The 11,129-nt window shown below is 46.2% G+C and overlaps 1 long non-coding RNA gene across 1 annotated transcript; it reads left to right on the top strand.

The window, feature by feature from the left end:
* Positions 1-3,493: 3,493 nt before the first annotated feature.
* LOC135965392 (uncharacterized) lies at positions 3,494-11,120 on the top strand. Its single transcript, XR_010578274.2, has 2 exons — positions 3,494-3,649; positions 10,051-11,120. It is a non-coding gene; the product is annotated as an uncharacterized lncRNA (long non-coding RNA).
* The last annotated feature ends 9 nt before the right edge of the window (positions 11,121-11,129 follow it).

Genomic DNA, 11,129 nt, shown 5'->3' with positions numbered 1-11,129 from the left:
AGAGGAGTCAACAGCCTCAAAGGTATGTTCACAGAAATTAATCTGAACAAGAGAGAGAAAAAATAATTTCAAAAAATGAACAGAGACTCTAGGACCTGTGGGACAGTAACAGGGCTAATATTTATGTCACTGGAGTCCTAGAAGGAGAGAGACCATGAGGCTAAAAGAACATTCGAGGAAGTAACAGCTGAAAAATTTATCAAGTTTTGTAAAAGACCCAACAGATTCAAGAAGCAGAGCAAATTCCATCCAGGATAAACCAAGAAATCCATTCCAAGACACTTCAAAGATTAAATTGCTGCAAACTACAGACAAAATAATCTTAAGACCGGGCGTGGTGGCTCACCCTGTAATCCCAACACTTTGAGAGGCCAAGGTGGGCAGATCACTTGAGGCCAGGAGTTCGAGAACAGCCTGGCCAACATGGAGAAACCCCCATCTCTACTAAAAATACAAAAATCGCTAGGCATGGTGGGTGTTTGTAGTCCCAGCTATTTGAGAGGCTGAGGCAGGAGGCAAAACCCTCCTGCCATGTTTGGCCAACATGTTTGCCATGTTTGGCCAACATGGCAAAAACCCATCTCTACTAAAAATACAAAAATGAGCCGGGCATGGTGGTATGCGCCTGTAGACCCAGCTACTCAGGAGGCTGAGGCACAAGAATTGCTTGAACCTGGAAGGCGGAGGTTGCAGTGAGATTGTGCCACTGCACTCCATCCTGGGTGACAGAGTAAGATTCTGCCCCAAAAATAAAAATAAAAATCTTAAAAGCAGCCAGAGAAATTTGATGTATTATCTATCTACAGATGTATTATCTATAAAGAAAAATGATTTGAATGGCTGGATTTCTCATCAGAACTCATAAGGGCTACAAAGAAAAGACACACTTTTCAGACTTCTACGTCCAGCAAACTTCCTCAGCCTGACAAAAGACATCAACAAATATCCTACAGCTAACTGCATACTTCATGGTGAAGTCCCAGATGCCTTCCTCCGGTCCTAAGACCAGGGTCAAGGTAAGGATTTCCACCCTCACCCTCTTTATCAACACCCTGCTGGAAGTTCTGGCTACTGCAAAAGGGCGAGACCAGAAATAAAAGGCATATCAGCTGGAAAGGAAGAAATGAAAGTGTCCTGATTTGCAGACAAGCATGATTATCTATGTAGAAAATTCCAGAGAACCTATTAGAAACCAAGAACAAGGCCGGGTTCGGTGGCTAACACCTGTAATGCCAGCACTTTGGGAGGCTGAGGCAGGTGGATCACTCAAGGTCAGGAGTTCAAGACCAGCCTGGCCAACATGGAGAAACTCCCATCTCTACTAAAAATACAAAAATCACTGGGCGTGGTGGGTGTTTGTAGTCCCAGCTATTTGAGAGGCTGAGGCAGAAGAATCACTTGAGCCTGGGAGGCGGAGGCTGCAGTGAGCCAAGATTGCGCGACAGCACAACACTCCAGCCTGGGCGACAGCGTGAGTGAGACTCTGTCACAAAAACAAAAACAAAAACAAAAAAACAAAAACAAAACAAAACAAAAAAACCCCAAAAACCTAGAACCAATGAATGATTTTAGCCAGGTTGCAGGTTACAAGGTCAACACATAAAAATCAATCATGGCCTAGCGCAGCGGCTCACGCCTGTAACCCCAGAACTTTGTCAGGAGATCAAGACCAGCCTGACCAACATGATGAAACCCCGTCTCTGCTAAAAACACAAAAATTAGCAGGACGTGGTGGCAGGTGCCTGTAATCCCAGCTACTAGGGAGTCTGAGACAGGAGAATCACTTGAGCCCAGGAGGCAGAGGTTGCAGTGAGCTGAGATCATGCCACTGTACTCCAACCTGAGTGACAGAGGGAGACTCTGTCTGAAAAATAAATAAATAAATAAATAAATAAAACGTTTTATTCCCATATACAAACAATGAACAATAGGAAGCCAAAAAAATTTTAAGGTTATAATTTACAATAGCTCCAAAACATGCCTAGATGTAAATCCAACACAACTTACAAAACCTGTGCACTGGAAACTATAAAATGCTCTTGAAAATAATCAAATAAAGGGAAAGACTTATTGGGTTGGTGGATTTGAAGTTTCAGCACAGTAAAGAGGTCCATTCTCCCCAAGGGATCTACACATTTAACACAAAACCAGGCAAAATTCCAGCAGGATTTTTTTTTCCTTTGGTAGATGTAGACTGATTTTACACTTTATATGGAAGGGCAATTAATTAGAATAACTGAAATTTGAAAGCAAGAAAACAGTTGTAGGATTCAGACTATCCGATTTTCTTTGTTTTTGAGATGGAGTCTGGCTCTGTCGCTCAGGCTGGAGTGCAGTTCTCCGCGGTTCTCCTGCCTCAGTCTCCCGGGTCACTGGAATTACAGGTGCCTGCCACCAGGCCCGGCTAATTTTTGTATTTTTAGTAGAGATGGGGTTTTGACATGTTGGTCAGGCTGGTCTTGAATTCCTGGCCTCAGGTGATCCGCCTGCCTCGGCCTCCCAAAGTGCTGGGTTACAGGAGTGAGCCACGCAGCCGGCTGACTATCTGATTTTAACACTTACTCTAAAGCCACAGCAGTCATGACCACGTGGCCAAAGTGATAGAGGCGCAGATCCACAGAAGGAAAAGATAGTCCGGATACAGCCACAGAAACTCACCATCTCCTCTGACCTTTGGCAAAGGGGCCATCCAGTGCAGAAAGGAGACTTCCGTCAGCAAATGGTGCTGGAATAACTGGTCATCGTTATTCTGAGTTGAACCGCTTTGGGTGTTCCTGGGAAGGCCTAGGGGAGCTGGGGACGGGGGCATTTCCAGATGAGCCAACCGGCACCTCCCACTGCTCCAGGGTGTGCGGAGCTGCCTGAGGCCCTGCCCGGGTGGGAGCCCTGCCCGCTGGGCAGCCTGCCCTCGGGTCCTCGTTCGTGGATAAAAAGGCACAGGTCAGAGCTGGGGAAGCTCTCCCCGGCCACCCAGGTGGTGAGGGTCACCCCGCGGTCACCCAGGCTGTCAGGGTCACCCTGCGGCCACCCAGGTGGTGAGGGGCACCCTGCGGCCACCCAGGTGGTCAGGGTCACCCTGCCGCCACCCAGGTGGTGAGGGTCACCCCGCGGTCACCCAGGCTGTCAGGGTCACCCTGCGGCCACCCAGGTGGTCAGGGTCACCCCGCGGCTATCCAGGTGGTCAGGGTCACCCCGTGGTCACCCAGGTGGTCAGGGTCACCCTGCGGCCACCGAGGTGGTGAGGGTCACCCTGGGCCTGTGTCCACCCGGCTCCCTCCACTGCCCGGGGTAGGCAAGCAGCGCTGCCACGCAGTGGAACTGCCAGCTTCGCAAGACGCAGGCGCCCGTGGGGTCCCTCCTGGGGTGAAGGGAGGGTCTTTCTGGGAACGCCCCCTTGGGGTGGCTCAGCTGCGAGGGAAACATGGGTCCTGGGAACCTGAGGCTGACGCAGGTGCTTGTCCTCAAAGACACCTCCCCCAATAAACGCTCAAGCGAGGGGGCGGGGAGACGGGAGACCTGGAGCCCGGCTCCTGGTTGCTGCGCGTGGAGGGAGCATCACGCCCCGCCCTTATTCCCGCCGCCACGGGGCTCCAGGGAGGCCGTCGCTCACCCACAGCAGCTGCGGGCCCGGCCCGGCCCTCCCGCGCCTGTAAGCCACGCCGGAGCTTCACCCCCCGGGCCCGCCCCTCCTCCTGCCCCTCCTCCCGCCCCCTCCTCCCGCCCCCGTAGCTGCTCCCTCTCGCCTTTCCCGGAACCGCGACCCCCGCGCCTTCCCTCAGGGCCCCGGGCGGGCGGACGCCAGACCCAGAAATCCGGGCGGGAGGTCGGGTGGTGTCTGCTCCGTCGCGGACAGGTGTCGGGGCGGGTCGGAGCCACGAGGACTCTCCGCAAAACGCCCAGCGACGTCAGTCTTCGCCAAGAGGCAGGTGGCTGCCCCGCTCCCCAGCTCGAGCCGGTTCGTCCCCACGTGGGGTGGAGGCGGCGCCGGACTCCCGTCCTCGGCAGGGCTCAGGCTCAGGGCCGGGGCCTCCTGCCGCGCGCCCGGAACGCCCTCCCCGTCCTCCCCGCAGCCCGTCCCCACCACCCGGGCGCCCCTTCTCGCCGGCTGCCACCCGCGGCCCCGCTCCCCTGGAGAGACGGGGTTTCACCATGTTGGTCAGGCTGGTCTCGAACTCGACCTTAAGTGATCCACCCACCTCGGCCTCCCAAAGTGCTGGGATTACAGGCGTGAGCGACCGTGCCCAGCCCACATTATTATTTTAGTAATAGCCGTCCTAATGGATGTGAAGTGGAATCTCACTGTGGTTTTGATTTGCGGTCCTAATGACTAACGATGTTGAGAGTGCTTTCATGTGCTTATTGGCCATTTGTGTATCTTCTCCAGAGGAATGTCTGTCTGTTCAAGTCCAGTTTTTCGTTGGGTTGTGTGTCTTTTTGCTGTTGAGTTGTTGAAATTCTTTATATGTTCCAGATACTAGAGCCTTATCAGAGATGTGATCTGCAAATATTTTCTCCCACTCAGTGGGTTGTCTTTTGTCTTTTCACTCACTTGATAGTGTCCTTTCATGCACAAAAGTTGTTAATTTTCATGAAATCCAATTTATCTATTTTTTCGTTTGTTGTTTGTGCTTTCAGCGTTGTTTTGTTTTGTTTTGTTTTGTTTTTTGACAGAGTTTTGCACATGTTGCCCAGACTAGGGTGCCATGGCGCGATCTCGGCTCACCACAACCTTTGGCTCCTGGGGTCAAGCAGTTTTTCTGCCTCAGCCTCCCGAGTAGCTGGGATTATAGGCATACACCACCACACCCGCCTAATTTGGTATTTTTAGTAGAGACAGGGTTTCTCCATGTTGGTCAGGCTGGTCTCAAACTCCTGACCTGGTGATCCACTCGCCTCATCCTCCCGAAGTGCTGGGATTACAAGCATGAGCCACCGTGCCCAGCCTTCAGCATTATGTTTAAGAAAACATTGCTAGCTGGGTGCGGTGGCTCATGCCTGTAATCCCAGCACTTTGGCAGGCCGAGGTGGGTGGAACACCTGAGGTCAGGAATTTAAGACCTGCCTGGCGGACATGGTGAAACCCCATCTCTACTGAAAAATACAAAACTGTGGCATGTGCCTGTAGTCCCACCTACTCGGGAGGCTGGGGCAGAAGAATCACTTTAAACCTGGGAGGTGAAGGATGCAGTGAACCTACATCATGCCAGTGTACTCCTGGGCAATAGAGTGAGACTCTGTCTCAAACAGAGAGAGAAAGAGAAAAGGAAGGGAGGGAGGGGAGGGAAGGGGGAGAAAGAAAAAGAAAAAGAAAGAAAAAAAGAAAAGGAAAGAAAACATTGCCAAATCCAATATTTTCTCCTGTATTTTCTTCCAAAAGTTTTTGTAGTTTTAGCTCTTAAGTTTAATGTTTAATCCATTTGGAGTTACTTTTTGAATATGGGTTAAGGTCAGGGTCCAAGTTCATTCTTTTGCATGTGGTTAACATTTTCTCAGCACCATTTGTTGAAGACACTGTCCTTTCCCCCATTGAATGGCCTTTTCCCCCTGTTGGGAATCAATTGATCATATGTGAGAGTTTAACTCTTAATTCTATTCCATGTCTATCCTTGTGTCAATACTATACAGTTTTGATTACTGTAGCTTTGTAGTAAGTTTTGAAATCAGGAAGTATGAATCCAACTTTGCTGTTTTTCAGAATTATTTTGGCCATTCAGGTCCCTTGAGATTCCAGGTGAATTTTAGGATAGGGTTTTCTTTTTTTTTTTTTTTTTTTTTTTTTTGAGACGGAGTCTCGCTCTGTCACCCAGGCTGGAGTGCAGTGGCGCGATCTCCACTCACTGCAAGCTCCGCCTCCCGGGTTCATGGCATTCTCCTGCCTCAGCCTCCCGCGTAGCTGGGACTACAGGCGCCGCAACCACGCCCGGCTAATTTTTTGTGTTTTCGGTAGAGACGGGGTTTCACCGTGTTAGCCAGGATGGTCTCGATCTCCTGACCTCGTGATCCGCCCACCTTGGCCTCCCAAAGTGCTGGGATTACAAGCGTGAGCCACCGCGCCCAGCCAGGATAGGGTTTTCTATTTCTGCAAAAAACACCATTGGGATTTTGATAGGGATTACACCAAGTCCGTAGGCTACTTTGGGTAGTATTGCCACTTTAGCAGTATCAAGTCTTCCAATCCATGAACACAGATGTCTTTCCATTTATTTAGGTCTTATTTAATTTCCTTCAGATGTATTTTGCAGTGTACAAGTTTTACAAGCCTTCCATATTTTTGGTTAATTCTCAAGTATTTTGCCTCTTTGGTGCCACTGTAAATGGAATTATTTTCTTTCTTTTTTTTTTTTTTTTTTGAGATGGAGTCTCTCTCTGTCACCCAGGCTGGAGTGCTGTGGCCCAATCTCGGCTCACTGCAAGCTCCGCCTCCCAGGTTCACACCATTCTCCTGCCTCAGCCTCCCGAGTAGCTGGGACTACAGGTGCCCACCACCTTGCCCAGCTAGTTTTTTTGTATTTTTTAGTAGAGACGGGGTTTCACCGTGTTAGCCAGGATAGTCTCGATCTCCTGACCTCATGATCCACCTGTCTCGGCCTTCCAAAGTGCTGGGATTACAGGCTTGAGCCACCGCGCCCGGCCAATGGAATTATTTTCTTAGTTTCCATTTGGGATTGTTCATTGATAGTGTATACAGATACAACTAATTTTTGTGTATTGGTTTTGTGTGCCTTGCAACTTTGCCTAGTTTGTTAGCTCTGAAAGTGTTTTTCTTTGTGAATTATTTAAGATGTTCTGCATATAAGATCGTGTCACCTACAAATAGAGATAATTTTAATTCTTTTCTAATTTGAATGCTTTTTTGTTTGTTTAATTGCTCTGGCTAAAATATTCAGTACTATGTTAGATAGAAGTGTTGAAAGTGGGGATCCTTGTCTTGTTCCTGATCTTAGGGGGAAAGTTTTCAGCCCTTCACCATTGAATATAATGTTAGCTGTGGCCTTTTCATATATGGACTTTGTCATGTTGAGAAAGTTCCCTTCTATTCCTAGTTTACTGAGCATTTATATAATGAGTGTTGGATTTTGTGAAGGGTTTTTTCTGCATTAATTGAGGAAATTATGTGTTTTTTTTCTCTTCATTCTATAAATGTGCTGAATCTCATTGATTTCTGCATGTTCAACCAACCTTGCATTCCTGGAATAAATCCCACTTGGTCATGGCATATATCCGTTAAATACACTGCTGAATTCAGTTTGCTAGTATTTTGTTGATAAGTTTTGCATCTATGTTCATAAGAGACATTGGTCTGTAATGTTATTTCTTGTAGTGCCATTCTGGCTTTAATATCAGGGTAATGCTGGCCTTACAAAATGAGTTAGGAAGTGTTTGTTCCTCCTCAATTTTTTGGAATAGTTTGATAATTCTACCTTAATTCTACTTTAAATGTTTGGTATAGTTCACCAGTGAAGCTCTTGGCTCCTGAGCCTTGCTTTGTTAGAAGGTTTTTGATGATTGATTCAATCTCTTTGTTATAGGTCTATTTAGATTTTGTATTTCTTGAGTCAGTTTTGGTGTATGTGTACATTTAAGAATTTGTTCATTTCATCTAGGCTATCCAATTTGTTGCTTATAGCATTCTTTTATAATCCTTTTTATTTCTGTAAAATGAGTAGTAATGTTTCCAGTTCATTTGTGATCTTAGTGATTTTAGTCTTGTTTTATTCCTTGTCAATCTAACAGTTTATCAATTTTGTTGATATTTTCAAGTACTAATTTTGCTTTTGTTGATATTCTCTATTTTTTTATTCTCCATGTCATTATATGTCATTAATCTCCACTATATATATATATATATATATATATATTTTTTTTTTTTTTTTTTTTTTTTTTTTGACACAGGGTCTTGTTCTGTCATCCAGGCTGGAGTGCAATGGCATGATCATAGCTCACTGTAACTTCAAACTCCTGGGCTCAACCAATCCTTCTGCCCCAGTCTCCTGAATAGCTAAGACTACAGGCACATGCCACCATGCCTAGCTAATTTTTTAATTCTAATTTTTTGTAGAACCAATATCTTGCTATGCTGCTCAGGGTGTTCTCAAACTCCTGGCCTCAAGTGATCCTTCCACCTCAGCCTCTCAAAGTGCTGGGATTATGGCACGAGCCACCGCACTCAGCCCACACTAATCTTTATTATTCTCTTCTTCCAGCTAGAGTTGGGTTATTTTAGTTCACTCTTTTTTTTCGTTCCTTAATGTGGCCTGTATGAAGATGTAAAGAGATATACTTCTTTTTGACATTTAAGAAAATCTCTTATTAGATCACTGGCTGACTGCAGAGATAATGAAATAAACTTAAATGACTACTCATAAGAAGGGATACAGATTTTGCAAACATAGTTTGGAAAAGTCACTAAACATATTTCCAGGCACCATGGCTCACACCTGTAATCCCAGCACTTTGGGAGGCTGAGGCGAGCTTATCACCTGTGGTCCAGAGTTCAAGACCAGCCTGGCCAACATAATGAAACCCCGTTTCTACTAAAAATACAAAAATATTAGCCTGACATAGTGGCAGGAGCTGTAGTCCCAGCTAGTTGGGAGGCTGAGGCAGGAGAATTGCTTGAACCCAGGAGGTGGAGGTTGCAGTGAGCTGAGATTGCACCACTGCACTGTAGCCTGGGTAACAGAGTGAGACTCTGTCTTCCAAAAAAAAAAAAAGATAATTGGCTGGGCATAGTGGCTCACACCTGTGATCGTAGCTGTTTGGGAGGCTGAGGGAGGTGGATCACTTGAGGTCAGGAGTTTGAAAGCAGCCTGGCCAACATGGTGAAACCCTGTCTCTATTAAAAATATGAAAATACTAGCCAGGCCTGGTGGCGGGTGCCTGTAATCCCAGCTACTGGGAGGTTGAGGCAGGAGAATTGCTTGAAACCAGGAGGCGGAAGTGGCAGTGAGCTGAGACTGGACCACTGCAGTCCAGCCTGGACAACAGAGTGAGACTCCATCTCAAAAAGAAAAAAAAAAAAAAAAGACAATTGTAGCCCTCAACAGCAATTTTTGAGGAGGAAGAATCTGATTTTCAGAGTTAACCACATTTATATAGATTGGATATTTGTCCTCCAAATCCCATGTGGAAATTGGATCCCCACTGTTGGAGGCAGGGTCTGGTGGGAGGTATTTGAGTCATGGGGTGAACTCCTCGTGAATGGTTTGGCACTGTCCTCATGGTAGAGTAAGTTTTCCCTCTAGCAGCTCCTCTGAGATCTGCTTGTTAAAAAGACCCTGGAATCTCACTCCTTGTTTCTGTGTCTCTCTCACCATGTGATGTGCCACCTCCCTTTCACCTTCCACCGGGAGTAAAAGCAGCCTGAGGCTCTTGCCAGAAGCAGGTGCTGGTGCCATGCTTCCTGTACAGCCTGCAGAACCAGGAACAAAGGAAACCTCTCTATAAATTACCCAGCCTCTGGTGCTCCTTTGGCAACACAAGTGGACTCAGACACACCTTATAATACTTGAAATGTCCAGTTCCAACACAAAATTACAAAGCATACAAAGAAACAGGAAAGTATGACCCATCACAGGAAAAAAAAAGGTAATTTTATAGAAGTCATCTCTGAAGCTGTCCAGACATTGGAAGTACTAGACAAAAATGTTACATCAACTATCTTAAAAATATTCAATAAGCAGTCCTGGTGTGGTGGCTTATGCCTATAATCCCAGCATTTTGGGAGGCCGAGGAGGGCAGATCACCTGAGGTCAGGAGTTCCAGACCAGCCTGGCCAACATAGAGAAACCCTGTCTCTACTAAAAATACAAAAATTAGCCGGATGTGGTAGCACACACCTGTAATCCCAGGTACTCAGGAGGCTGAGGCAGGAGAATTGCTTGAACCTGGGAGGCGGAGGTTGCAGTGACCTGAGATCACGCTAATGCACTCCAGCCTGGGTGACAGAGCAAGAGTCCATCTCTCTCTCTCTCTCTCTCTCTCTCTCTCTCTCTCTCTCTCTCTCTCTTTGTGTGTGTGTGTGTGTGTGTGTGTATTTATATTCAATAGGCTAAAGGGAAATATGGACATGGAGCTAAAGAAAATCAGAAGAATAAGGCATGAAACGAGGCAATCTCAATAAGATACATAAATTATAAACGGGAACCAAGTAGACAATATAGAGCTGAAAAACAAAATAGCAGAAACGAAGAATTCAGCTGGGCATGGTGGCTCACACCTGTAATGCCAACACTTTGGGATGCTGACCCCAGGAGTTCAAGACCAGCCTGGGCAACATAGACCTTGTCTTTACAAAAAAAGTATTTTTCTTAATTAGCCAGGTGTGATGGTGCATGCCTATAGTCCCAGCTACTTGGGAAGCTGAGGTGGGAAGATTGCTTGAGCCCAGGAAGCCAAGGTTGCAGTGAGTCACATTCATACCACTGCACTGCAGCCTGGGCAACATAGTGAGACTGTCTCAAAAAAGAAAAGAAAGACGTGAAGAGTTCACTCAAGGGGTTCAATGTCAGATTTGTGCACATAGAAGAAAGGATCAGGGAACCTGAAGACAAGGCGATTGGAATTATCCACTCTGAAGAGCAGAAAGAAAAATTATGCAGAAAAATGGAATAACCCAAGGGACCTGGGACACCATCAAGTGTACCAACATACACATCACGGGAGTCCCGAAAGGAGAAGAGAAATAAAAAAGGGAAGAAAAATTATTTGAAGGAATAGTATCCCCAAACTCCCCAAATTTGATGAAATAAATGAATCTACATATCCCAGAATCTCAACAAACTGCAAACTGGATAAACTCAGAGATCCACAGTGAGAAACACTGTTGTCAAACTGTCAGAAAAAAACAAAGACAAAGAAAGCAGCAAGAGAGAAGCAACGGTCTCGTACAAAGGAGCCTCAATAAGATTTTTAGCAGATTTCTCATCAGAAGCCTTGGAGACCAGAAGGCAGTAGTATAAGTAAACTACACAAGAAAATATAAAATCAAGGATTATGATAGTTTTGGTTTGTAACTCCTGTTTTTTCTATATGATTTGAAAGACCAATTCATAAAACAGTAATTATAAATCTGTGTTAATGGACATAAAATATATAAAGATGTATCTGTGACCCCCAAATATCTGAGA

Source organism: Macaca fascicularis, chromosome 10, assembly GCF_037993035.2.
Source record: "Macaca fascicularis isolate 582-1 chromosome 10, T2T-MFA8v1.1".
NCBI classification, from domain to species: domain Eukaryota; kingdom Metazoa; phylum Chordata; class Mammalia; order Primates; family Cercopithecidae; genus Macaca; species Macaca fascicularis.
The sequence above is the reverse complement of the archived record's forward strand: the minus strand, read 5'-3'. Positions and strand labels throughout refer to the sequence as shown.